This window comes from Fundulus heteroclitus, unplaced genomic scaffold (genome assembly GCF_011125445.2).
Source record: "Fundulus heteroclitus isolate FHET01 unplaced genomic scaffold, MU-UCD_Fhet_4.1 scaffold_42, whole genome shotgun sequence".
NCBI lineage: Eukaryota > Metazoa > Chordata > Actinopteri > Cyprinodontiformes > Fundulidae > Fundulus > Fundulus heteroclitus.
Window position 1 is genome coordinate 1,682,831 of NW_023396835.1, and position 11,003 is coordinate 1,693,833.

General features: G+C 44.0%; 1 non-coding gene across 1 annotated transcript; it reads left to right on the forward strand.

The window, feature by feature from the left end:
- The first annotated feature begins 9,277 nt into the window (after positions 1-9,277).
- Positions 9,278-9,364, forward strand: trnar-ucu. The gene is given in 2 exon segments: positions 9,278-9,314; positions 9,329-9,364. It is a non-coding gene; the product is annotated as a tRNA-Arg (tRNA).
- Positions 9,365-11,003: the final 1,639 nt, after the last annotated feature.

The following is an 11,003-nucleotide window of genomic DNA, read 5'->3' on the forward strand; positions in this document are numbered from 1 at the left end:
AGTGGAGGGAGGTAGGGGGCTGAATTTGTGTGGGTGAAAGAAGCGGGGGGCTCTCGTTAAAAAGACGCTGGGACCACCTGCTTCACAACAGGTGAGGTCCAGTTACAGATGTCTGGTCAGAAAGAGCGGGGTCCATGTTGGGAGACAACTATGCACAGCACAGCCGATGATGTGGGCTTGTTCTGCAAACACATCACCTGCCCACCTCCAGTCAATGAGTGTTTGACAGGGGCGGTCCTAGACAGGGGCCAACAGGGGCCCATGCCCCTGTAGAAATGGTCCTGGCCCCTGTACTAAAGACATGATATTAAATACACTTCTCATAAATATTTGCAATGGCAAAGAAACCATAACTGATTGGTCACTTTGATCAATATTATTATTATTTTTTTACCTATACAGTTTTACTCTACTTAAAAAGAATTTAAAACTTAAGATGTTTCACGTTTAGCTTTAGCTGTATTGAGCTGGGGGCAAAGTATTCAACTGCTAGATCAGGGGTCTGAAAACTGCAGTTCCGGAGCCACAAGTGGCTCACTTAATATTATTACACAGTTAAATGTTGCCATTTTATTGTTGTTTTTTTATTTTTTTGTTCTGTGCCCCTGTGAAAAAACACTGGCCCCACCTTGGCCCCCCTGGTAAATTTGGTCTAGAACCGCCACTGGTGTTTGACAAACACCTCTATCTACAAAGTTTATACGTACGAGATGCATAGCTGAACTTGGACCCGGACTGGGTCATCGGCAGCACTATGATCCCAGAGCAGATCCAGAACGGAATGCCAAGAGTGACACCCAGGTGGTCCAACGAGAAGTGTCTGCCGAGCTCGGAAAGAAGAGTCGGCCATTACTCCTTCAGCACCAGACACACCCCATGAGCTCAACTTTTAATTGACAGAGGGTTTATTCTCAAGGCTGGTACAAAAATCCTGATAACTAAGCCCAAATTCAGCTTCCGACTTAAAGGTATTCTTGGGTCCCTCGTTCATTTTGCCACAATCACGTTAAAGCTGCATTCATTATTCGAAGTGCATCAGTCTGAGCGACACCTCCTCCTTGAAAATGTCACGGCTCCCTCTGGAATTAAGCTGTTTGCCATTTGGTGCAGACGGACCCGCTAATTTCAGCGCGTCAGCTCGCTGAAAGCCTCGCGGGGTCACAGGTGACAGCTCATCAATTCCGGCCCGCCGTAATTTGGAGATTCGGTGACGAGATGACAGCTAAATGAAGTATGGGTCGCGCCACACTCATACGCACCGAGCTTCAGCCAGGAGAGAGAGAGAGCTCAGGCACCAAGGATGAAGGCCTCCTTTCCCCAAGCCATCACTGGATGATGAGGAAGGACCCTGAACCGCTGCTGCCCTGCAGCTCCAACAGAGCTCACCTGGAATCAGCGGGGGAGACGTCAGAAGGACTCCAGCCTGCAGGACCTCTGGTTATGGTGCAGAACAAATAACATATGGTACAAGTTATGGTACAAGTACAACTTGTACATATGGTACAACATATGGTACAAGTTGTTTCTGCTTTTTTTTAACTAATGTAAATATGAGTTGTAGATTCACTGCGTATTCTGTTCCAGGGGAGCCTCCAATGTATCAGTTTTCCTTTTAAAGTGATCTAAATCAGCCATTTTTCAGACTTTTGAAGTTTTTTTTGGAGTCAGGCATTTGTTGCAACTAATTTTTAATATGTGACCATTTAAAATTCTCTTTTTTCCTTTAATTTAAATCTTACTTTTCTCTTGTCCAGTCAAATAAGGCTCCTAGAGTCTATGAATCAATCAACCAGTCAATCAATTAATCAATCAATCAATCAATCAATCAATCAATCAATCAATCAATAAATCAATCAATGAATAAATCAATCAATCAATCAATCAATCAATAAAAAAATCAACCAACCAATGAACTAGTTTATCAATTAATTAAGCACTTAGTGTTTATCCAACCATGCACAACATAAAGTGTTTTACAAGAATAAAAACGCTTTTAATTGGACATTTTGGGTCACAGTTTGAAGCCTTTTGAGGTTGACATGAAGTAAGCACACCTCAAACATCACTCGCCTATTGTTTTTTTTCTTTCTTGTCATAGCCAAGCCTTAATGCTGGAGTTCCACCTAAACAAAACTATGTTTTAACCACCTGAAGCCGACCTAATAATCTGTTTTTTAATGCTTCCAATAATTACACAATAGCAATCAACTGATTTGAAACGCCAGCACATCCTAAGGTGGCCCCTGCAAAGTCCAGGTGCTGTTAGATATTGCCAATAATGTGTTTGTTTAATTCAGGGCAGAGGTATAAAGTATCGTTTAAAAAGATTTCCAACTCCAGTCCTGAAGCGCTGCTGTCCTGCTGTCCCTGCTCCATCACGCCTGAATCAAAGTGGCCTGACCACCAGACCTCTGCAGAACTTGAAGACGTGCTCAGGAGGTCACTCAACCATCCGGTCCTGGTGTGTTGGAGCAGGGATGCATTTAAATGTTGGAGCTGGACGCCGTGAGAGTCTCCAGGAACCTCAAGCCCTTAGAAAACCTGATCTGGTCGTGTTTAAAAAGGGTCCAGATCCACGAAGAAGGATAGACGGTGTCTGGCTTCCTGGTCTGTTGTCACTCCTCACAGGTCTGTAATCGGATTTAGAACTTCTTATGAATGTCGTCGATAAGGGTTTTGATGCAATGTGCTGAGGAGGTTCTGTAAGTTTTAGCAGATTCTGGTAACCTTGCTATTAGGACATTTTTACAGACCCCTGAAATTGAAAGATGTGGATTAGCACAGGGATCAGCCGTTCTGATGGCTCGTTGATGCTGCTGATCCATAAAACAGTAAATGCCACGCAGCGCTGCGCTGAAGGTAATCACGCGGTTGGAGGGTCATTTAGAAGTAGACCGAGTCCGCAGCCGTGAGTCTGACGCCGCGCCTCATTCCACCAATCAGCGGAGGAACAGGCTGTGCTGATGGAGTCATCTGGAGCAGCGCCACCGAGCATGAATAACACAGAAAGAAGCTGCTCTGAGATCAGCCGTGATTCACGGCCGGAGATCTTGCAGTAAAACGCGGCTCGCTCATTATGAAGAAGCACATGGAGCCGAAGTGACTCAGTCACTAATTAACTCATTACTTTACTGATGAAACAGCTGCAGGTGAGAGAGTCCAATTAGAGATGTTCAGGCCTGGAACTGATCTTTATTGGACAATGTTTTAATGTCACGGCCGCTGTTCACCGAGAAAAACCCCTGAACCAAACTTCTGCAAAGTTTTTATCTCCTTAAAGGTCCTTGTTTCTCTTTAAAGTAAAAAAAACCCCACCAGTTTATGTATAACACCAAACTTTAAGGTGCTTTAAAAGACGACCTGCTCCAATTCACATCAGATGTAACCTGCTTAAAATCTTAAATAAATGCTTTTTAATCAGAGTATGACTTAAAGTCAGTTAAATTTAGGAAATATTGAAGTATAATCCTTTCCAGTGGTTTGGCCTTTGACCAGAGTGCTGGCAGGATGAGGCGTCCAACGCCACCAGGAGGGTTGATCTGGTAATTATTAGTTTATTCTCTAGTTGAGACTGAGAGAGGTTCTTGGTAAACTAAAGGGAGGATGATGGTCTACCAGAACATCTTTCCAGCTGTTTTAAAATGTTTAATCTGCCTGAAAACTTTGGGAAAGTTTTCCATTTCAGCCCACAACGTTTGTGAGTCTCCTCGTGTGAGGCTCGTGGAAATAGTCCAACCTCAGTGTTCTGATTGCTTCTGCGCCATATTTCCCCTTCCGTCATCTGAAGCAACGTTTTCTCTTTATCTGCTCAGACCGCGGCCGCCTGCCGTGAAGGTCATTTGCCACCTCATTTGTCAGGAGCGCCACGTCTGCCCACGTTTCACACCTCAGTACTTACAATTTCCCTCCTGCATAATGATTCCTTCTGCGTTATTTATGTCTGTTTGTTCAAGCTGCGTCCGCGTCGTGTGAGTAATAACTTTATCATTTCCTCCGGCGGGCTGTTTCTGGACCATTTCTCCCACTGAGGACGAAGCCCTGAATGTAAAACAGAAGAGTTGCTTTAAAAGATCAGAAACAAGAGAATCCAGATGTTCCTGTTTGTTGACTTATGAACACAGAGTGATGAGAGGCGAATTGATTCTCTGCGCTTACACCAATCTGTGCTGAGCAAACTTTGCACTGGTGGCAACGTGGAAACGTTACTTTAAACGTTTGCCAGTCGACAAGATCCATTTTCACTCTACATCTGCAAAACAGCACACTAACTTTACATTATGGTCATAACACAAAGACCGATGAAGCCTGATTGCTTTAGATGATCGTCAAACAGGCTGAAATCATCAGCTAAGTTTACGCGGACAAAACTTATCGGAATAAACGGTCGATTGGAATAAAAATGCTTCATGTAAACAAGCCAATCGGAATATTGTGATTGGATTTAGCTCAATCGAAATGAAACTGTAATCTTAATGAGAGGGGTGGTTTGTGACGACTGATAATCCGATCAACGTTCATATAAACGCTTGTTAGGCTAAAGTTATTCTGGATGTCGTAAACTGACACGAGTACGCATCAGCACTGACGTAAACGTGACGTATTTTCGTGTTGGTGAGCGGTGGAAATACGTTGGACTTAAAGAGCTCAAAATTATTGCTATCTCAGTAACATTTCAACTGTAATTAGAACATCGTGCAAGTCCAGCCTGGGCGTTCAGAGAACAAAAAAAAACTCATATAATACGGCTTTGTTTGCTATTTTTGTTGAAAAATGTAGAAAAAAGTGAATTTCTTCTTCTTCTGTGGTTTTTTTAAGTGGAATTTGATACCTGTGCATGTCAGAGTGGTTCTATTCTGAATAAAGCCAGGTGTACATACACACGTTATCGGATTAATTGATCAGGTGCCCATGTAAACGGTACAATCCGATTATTTGATCTGAATACATTTTAATCCGATTGCAAATTTTTGTGCATGCAAACATAACCAGTGTTTTCTTGTGTTAGCAACGGTTAGCTCTAAAGAAAAGCATCTCTATGCTTAAATATGGCCAGAAAGCTGCAGCTGAGAATGTTGCAGCTCTAAGAACAGCTGCATAGAAATCACAGAGAGCTTCTAGGTGAGTGGCAGAGCTGCACCAAATGGCAAAGCTTCAGGGCATCTAGGATCATGTTGCCACCAGTACAGAGCTTGCTCAACGGCGGCAGCAGAAGAGCAGCAAAAACTAAATAAATAAAACGTTTCACTCCCAAAAAACAAAATACAATCAGACTGAAATTCTGCAGGGTCTCCAGCTTCTGGCCCCTGCAAGGCTGTTTTCTGTAAGGAGCCATTTAATTCCTGCAGAGCCTTGTTCTAAATACTTTTATTTTTTCCGTAAAATATTTGATTTGTGGATTGCAATAAATCTGTTGTTGTGAAATCAGATGATTTACCTTAGATTAGCTAATGAAAGGAGCTTTATTTTATGCAATCTATATTCCTCTGTGACAGTTCTGCAGCATGAATCTCCTTTCTAGATGGAAAAGAGCTCTTTGCATGTGTTGTGTTCTCCTTTGAATCCGTGAGCACAAAAAAAAAACAAAGAAATAACTGCAGCAAACTCGAAGTCACGACTGACTGACGCTGCGTGATTCACTTGAGCACCGTGTGCTAGAATGTTTTAGTTTAAAGATCTGAACAGGCCTTTAAATCTTTGATTTTTAACAACTGTTTCCACCGCCGCTCCTCTAATCCAGCTCCAGTTTAAATGAACTGTGGGCGTATTGGCCATCTGCCAGGAGTTAATGTTCAGTTAATGCTCAGTCACCGTTCTCTAGTCAAATAAAGGTTAATAATTACACACAAAACGCTCCTTGGGAACCCATGAGGTAAAAACTAAACAGGATTTTTTTTATGTAGATGAGTAACGGTGAGGTGTGAGGAAGGTTTCTCCATTCCCTGCAGGATTAGACCGGGTTTGTTTGTTCTTCAGTGCGTTTGGACCGGCCTCCGACCTGATCTGAGCGTCCTGACAGCTGGAGTTGAGCCGGTTGGACATAAATGATGAGCTGGAGGGAACCTGAATCGAATCCCTCTTTGTAACGATGTTATCTGGGTTCTGACCTCCAGTAACCACCACGCGTGGTTCCGACCGTGCACCGCTGACGTTATCTGACGTAGTCTGAGCCGGTGTCTGTCTCATCAAAAATGTCATTATGGTAACGCGGAACGACAACAAAGATTCCTGATGGGGGTTTATCACGTCGACGCTGCAGTCGTCGGTTAAATCCGTCTTTTAATGGCTTTCTAACATAGTCAGGATACGTTGGTTCCAGCCTGATGGGTCCTTCTGTGCAATACTGCAACAATAGTATGCATAACACAGGAATGAATGAATTAGATAAATAACATAAGAAATATACAAGAAATCAGCCCCGTCTGCTTTGCACGTCTTGTGTTTTCAGACAGATAAACAATAAAATCCTCTGATTTGAAGCTTCTTCTCACTATTTGATCAAACTCCCTTTGTTTGTTTGTAGGGAACGTTTTGACAAAGAAACGTTTCAAAGATGCATTTCTATGAACTTCATCCATTGTGTAAGTGTGTGTGTGTGTGTGTTCCTGTTTAGGCATCAACATGAGGACCACTGTTCCAATTTTACCATCAAAGTGAGGACCATGTGTACCAAGCTGAGGACATTTTGCTGACAGGTTTGGGACTAAGGTGTTAATTGAGTTCAGGTTGAGTTTAGGGTTAGGTATATATTGGTAATGTTTAGGATCAGGGTCATTGTCAGGGGTTAGGCTTAGTAAGGGTTGAAAATGACCGAAAATAAATGGAAGCCAACTGGAGTCAACACATGGGCCTCGCGGATATAGCAAGGTGAGAATGTGTGTGTGTGGGAGCTGTCACCTGGAGCCTGATTGCTCATTGTGGTCCTGTCGGGTTCTTTTGTTCTTTACTTTCTTTTGAACTCTGTAGTTTCTGATTTCCAGTGTCTCTCTGTGCCCTTGAGACGTTTTGAAGTTTTCTCAAGTTCCCCTCGTTGTGACGTCAATATCTGTGAGCCGCCAGAGACGAGTCGGTGCATCTGGCCACCAGGACTACTGCATCTTCAGCTTCTGCTCATCTGTTCCTCTGGAGAAGCTGGGAACAGGAGAAACAATGACAGATTTCACCCACTCTCCACCCATCCTCAGCCGATGTTGTGAAGAAACCAGCTGAGCATCGCTAAAGCGCTCTGCTGGAAATGCTCGACTTCTTTCTCTCAACGATCTCCCAGTTTCATCTCTTCCTACAGAATATAAAGACGATGCACTGAGAAGTGATCAAGCAGGCCAAAAAAAAAACTACTACACTGCAAAAATTAAACTAAAAATAAGTCCCATTTTCTTGAAATTAGTGTATTTGTCCTTCATTTGAGCAGCTAAATAAGATGATTTGCCAACGGAATGAGATTTTTGTACTTAAAATAGGAATAATTCATCTCCATCATCTTATTTAGAGAGCAAAAGAACTAATTATCTTATTTTAGGGGTCAAAATACTTATTCCATTGGCAAATCATCTTATTTACCTGCTCAAATCAAGGACAAATGCACTCATTTCAAGAAAATGTTACTTCTTTTTAGTTCTGTTTTTGCAGTGTATTACAGCTATCTTTTAGAAGTAAAACAAGTAATTTAGAGAAAAATCTGCTTTGAAGACTAGTTTTGCCTGATATCTGTTTAAGGCAAAGGAGCTGAAGAGTGGACACAGTTATTTGCAGAATATTGGCTCCTGCGCTGCCTGGTCCTGCTCTGGGGAATCAGGCTGTACGTCCAGGTTATCTGAGAGATAAGAGGGAGGCGAGGAAATGAGAGAAGCTGCTGAAATCCACTCTGCCGCTCTCCTCCTGATGCACCGACCTGCTCTCCACATGCCACCAGTGATGAGCCACGCCAACGTCAGGAAGCAGCCGGTGACTCACGACCGGCTCTGTCTGTACAGTATCTGCGTGCAGAGGCATGCAAACACAGAGAAGCGCTGATGCCTCCACCTCCAACAACCCCGCGCAGCAGAGCGAACTGTAGGATCCTTCGGTTCAGTTCCTGTATTATCGCACCAGTTCGCAGCGAAGGTCAACTCTACAGTCCGGTGGGTTTATTGTCAATCCAGCCTTTTGTTATTTGTTAAAAAACACAGTTAACAACTTGTACAGATAGACCAACACCTCTGAGGATGTCCCTGATCATCTGACAGACAGATCAACGGCCCCTGATTGGTCACGGTTGGCAATCCTCCATCTTATCAGCAGGAGCTGCAACAGAAGAAATGAACGCCGCCACTCCACCGCGTCGCTTTGAAGATTCAGAAACGTTAAGCAAACCTTTTGCTTCCATTAAATCTGATGTTAAGCTGCTCTCATCTCTGCAGGCTCGTCTGTCCGTGTCTCATAGGACGGAATAAGACCCCCGAGAAACTTAAACTTTGGGTCACTTCCATTCGGAATATAATCCTTTTCCCAATTTAGAGCCATGATGTCAGACTTGAAGCCGCACGCGGAGCTCAGCATGGAGAGAAAATCTATTTCCATGAGAACATGCCCCACATTTTACATCATTACAACACTGTGCTGTGACTCAGCTGAGCAGGAGGCTTGTTTGGGCAGCTAAGCTACAGAAAATATGTCCTCAGCTAATCCCCGGTTTTGTAGACGTCTCATTGCATCACCTAATGAGGGCTGAAGTCTTGGGACAAGCGGATCTGCGGTGGAGACACAGCCCCGCGTGTTCTTGGAGCCTCTCCGCAGACGGTAAAAGATCTTGAATGTTCTCTGCAGACTGATGCGTGTCAGCGAGGCCTCTGGGAGGGGTCGTGCTCGACATTAACGCGGCAGCAAACAACCAACTGTGTTGGCATCATATCTGAGAGGCTGCCTGGCTGGGGAGATGACTCATCCATAGGTTCTTTCTCTTTTTTTTATGGCGCTCCATCCCTCTCCTCCTGCCTCCTCCGTCCTCCAGCCTCTCACTGGTAATCTGCTGCTCTCAGCTCGTTGGCCCGCTGGCTGCTGCTTGCCGATGTTTGGCTCCGAGCCGCAGTGGTAATCATCTGCGACATTGCTGCGAATCACAGAATATGGGAATTAAACACTCTGATTAAAGGCACTCTGTGGTGTAAAGGAACTGTTGCTGAGCAGCTGATGGAGGTTTGCAGAAATCTGCACATCGCTCTGAAGGTCCCACTAGGGCAGTTTTCACACCAGGAAAGTCGTCAGATTCTCTGGTCTGGACCAAAAGAAACAGTTAACAGCAGGCTCTGTGGCGCAATGGACAGCGCATTGGACTTCTAGAGTGAAAGAAGTAATTCAAAGGTTGTGGGTTCGAGTCCCACCAGAGTCATAGCATTATGCATTAAGGAAGAAAATATCTGTCAGGTGAACATTTTTTAAACTAGAAAATGGTGAGCTCCACTACCTACCAACATTTGCGAAAGAGTCCTGTGTACTTCAAATCAAAGTAAAGTATGTAGTGCCAACTGGCAGGAGTACTTCTTCTGAAGACGCTCCTGTCAGCAGAAATCTGTGTGCAGAAAGAGGGACTTCAGACGGTCAGGAAATGACCCTACGACTCTCCCCAGCTTGCTGCGCAGCTGCAGCTGCTTCACTAAGGGCATTGCTGATGTCTTTCCGTCTTGACGTTGTGTTAACACACACCTGTATTCTCCAGAGCAGCAAAGTGCAAAAACATTTGTGTTTCTAGACGCTTGCTACCGTGAAGATTAGGAGTTTGATCATCAACATCTGGCTCCTGGAAGCAGCCAGGCTTCATAAGGTATTTTACACTTTTACTCCACTTTTTTCCCCCTTTTGGCTTCGTCTCTGATTAATAACGACAGCATGGAGACTTGTCTGTTTAAACAACCTTAGAAACTGGTTAAAATCAGTTTTATTGTGACCTGACGTGTAGCACTGTAGATGGATGCCAAAGGACGGGTTTTCTTTCACCAAAACTGAGATACTTCACAGTCATTTTGTGTAATATTCCCACGTCTTTATAATCAGTTACTTGTCCCAGTTGGTTCTGTTTTAATTACTACTTGATTTAACAGTCCTATTAAACATCCAATATGATAATCTAACAACACAAATGATTGTTAAGTGGTGCATAAAAAGAAAATCGCCTCTGTGGTAACACTGATGAATATGTTTGCGCTGGTAAAAAGATTTAAATTGGACTGAATGGGTTGGACGGAACCAGCAGGAGACGAGCCCGTCCTCCTGTGAATCGTCCCTGTGAGGAAAAGTGCCGATCCTTCTCTGTGGAGTTTCCTTTTGGGGGGCCGAGATACTAAAAGTCCTCAGCTGTGTTTGCGCCGATGCTGAAATATTTATTTCCTGTTTCTCTCACTGGTGTGAAAAGCCAAAAAAGCTGCAAAGAGTCAACAGTTTTGATTAACTCAGAGGGAGACGGTGCAAGACGAAGGCATGAAGAGATGGCCATGGAGATAGAGAGAGCCTCGTGCTCTGCTGAGCTCAGGCCACTGAGGACTGGGTCACAGTGGGTGGACGGAAGGACCCACCAGTGTCTCAGTTGGTGTTTGGGTTCTGATCGTTTTTAGGTTTTTATTTCTTTTCATATCTATTTAATCTTCCTGCTTTGTTAGGTTTTTTAGTCTTGGTCTTGTCATATGCAGCTTGTTTCTGCTTTTTTTATGTTTTCTCCAGGTTTTCATGGTTTCTTGCTGGATGCTTGTGTTCCACTCACTACAGCTTCATGTCCTCTTACCTTTGTGCGATGAACATGAGTCCCTGTGCGTTTTTTTAAATCCTAAATTAGCGCAAGCTGCCTGACTCTGCTTGTATTTGGGTGCGTTACGAGTATAAACCATGATGGGCCGACGGGGGGGTGGGGGGGGGGGGTTGACAGGTGGATGGATGGGGATCAATGCGGCACTTTCTGCATGAACTGATTCTCTTTGGAGACGCTTCACACAGACATCCCTGGACCCTGGTTGGCCCTCCATGACCAACACTACCCA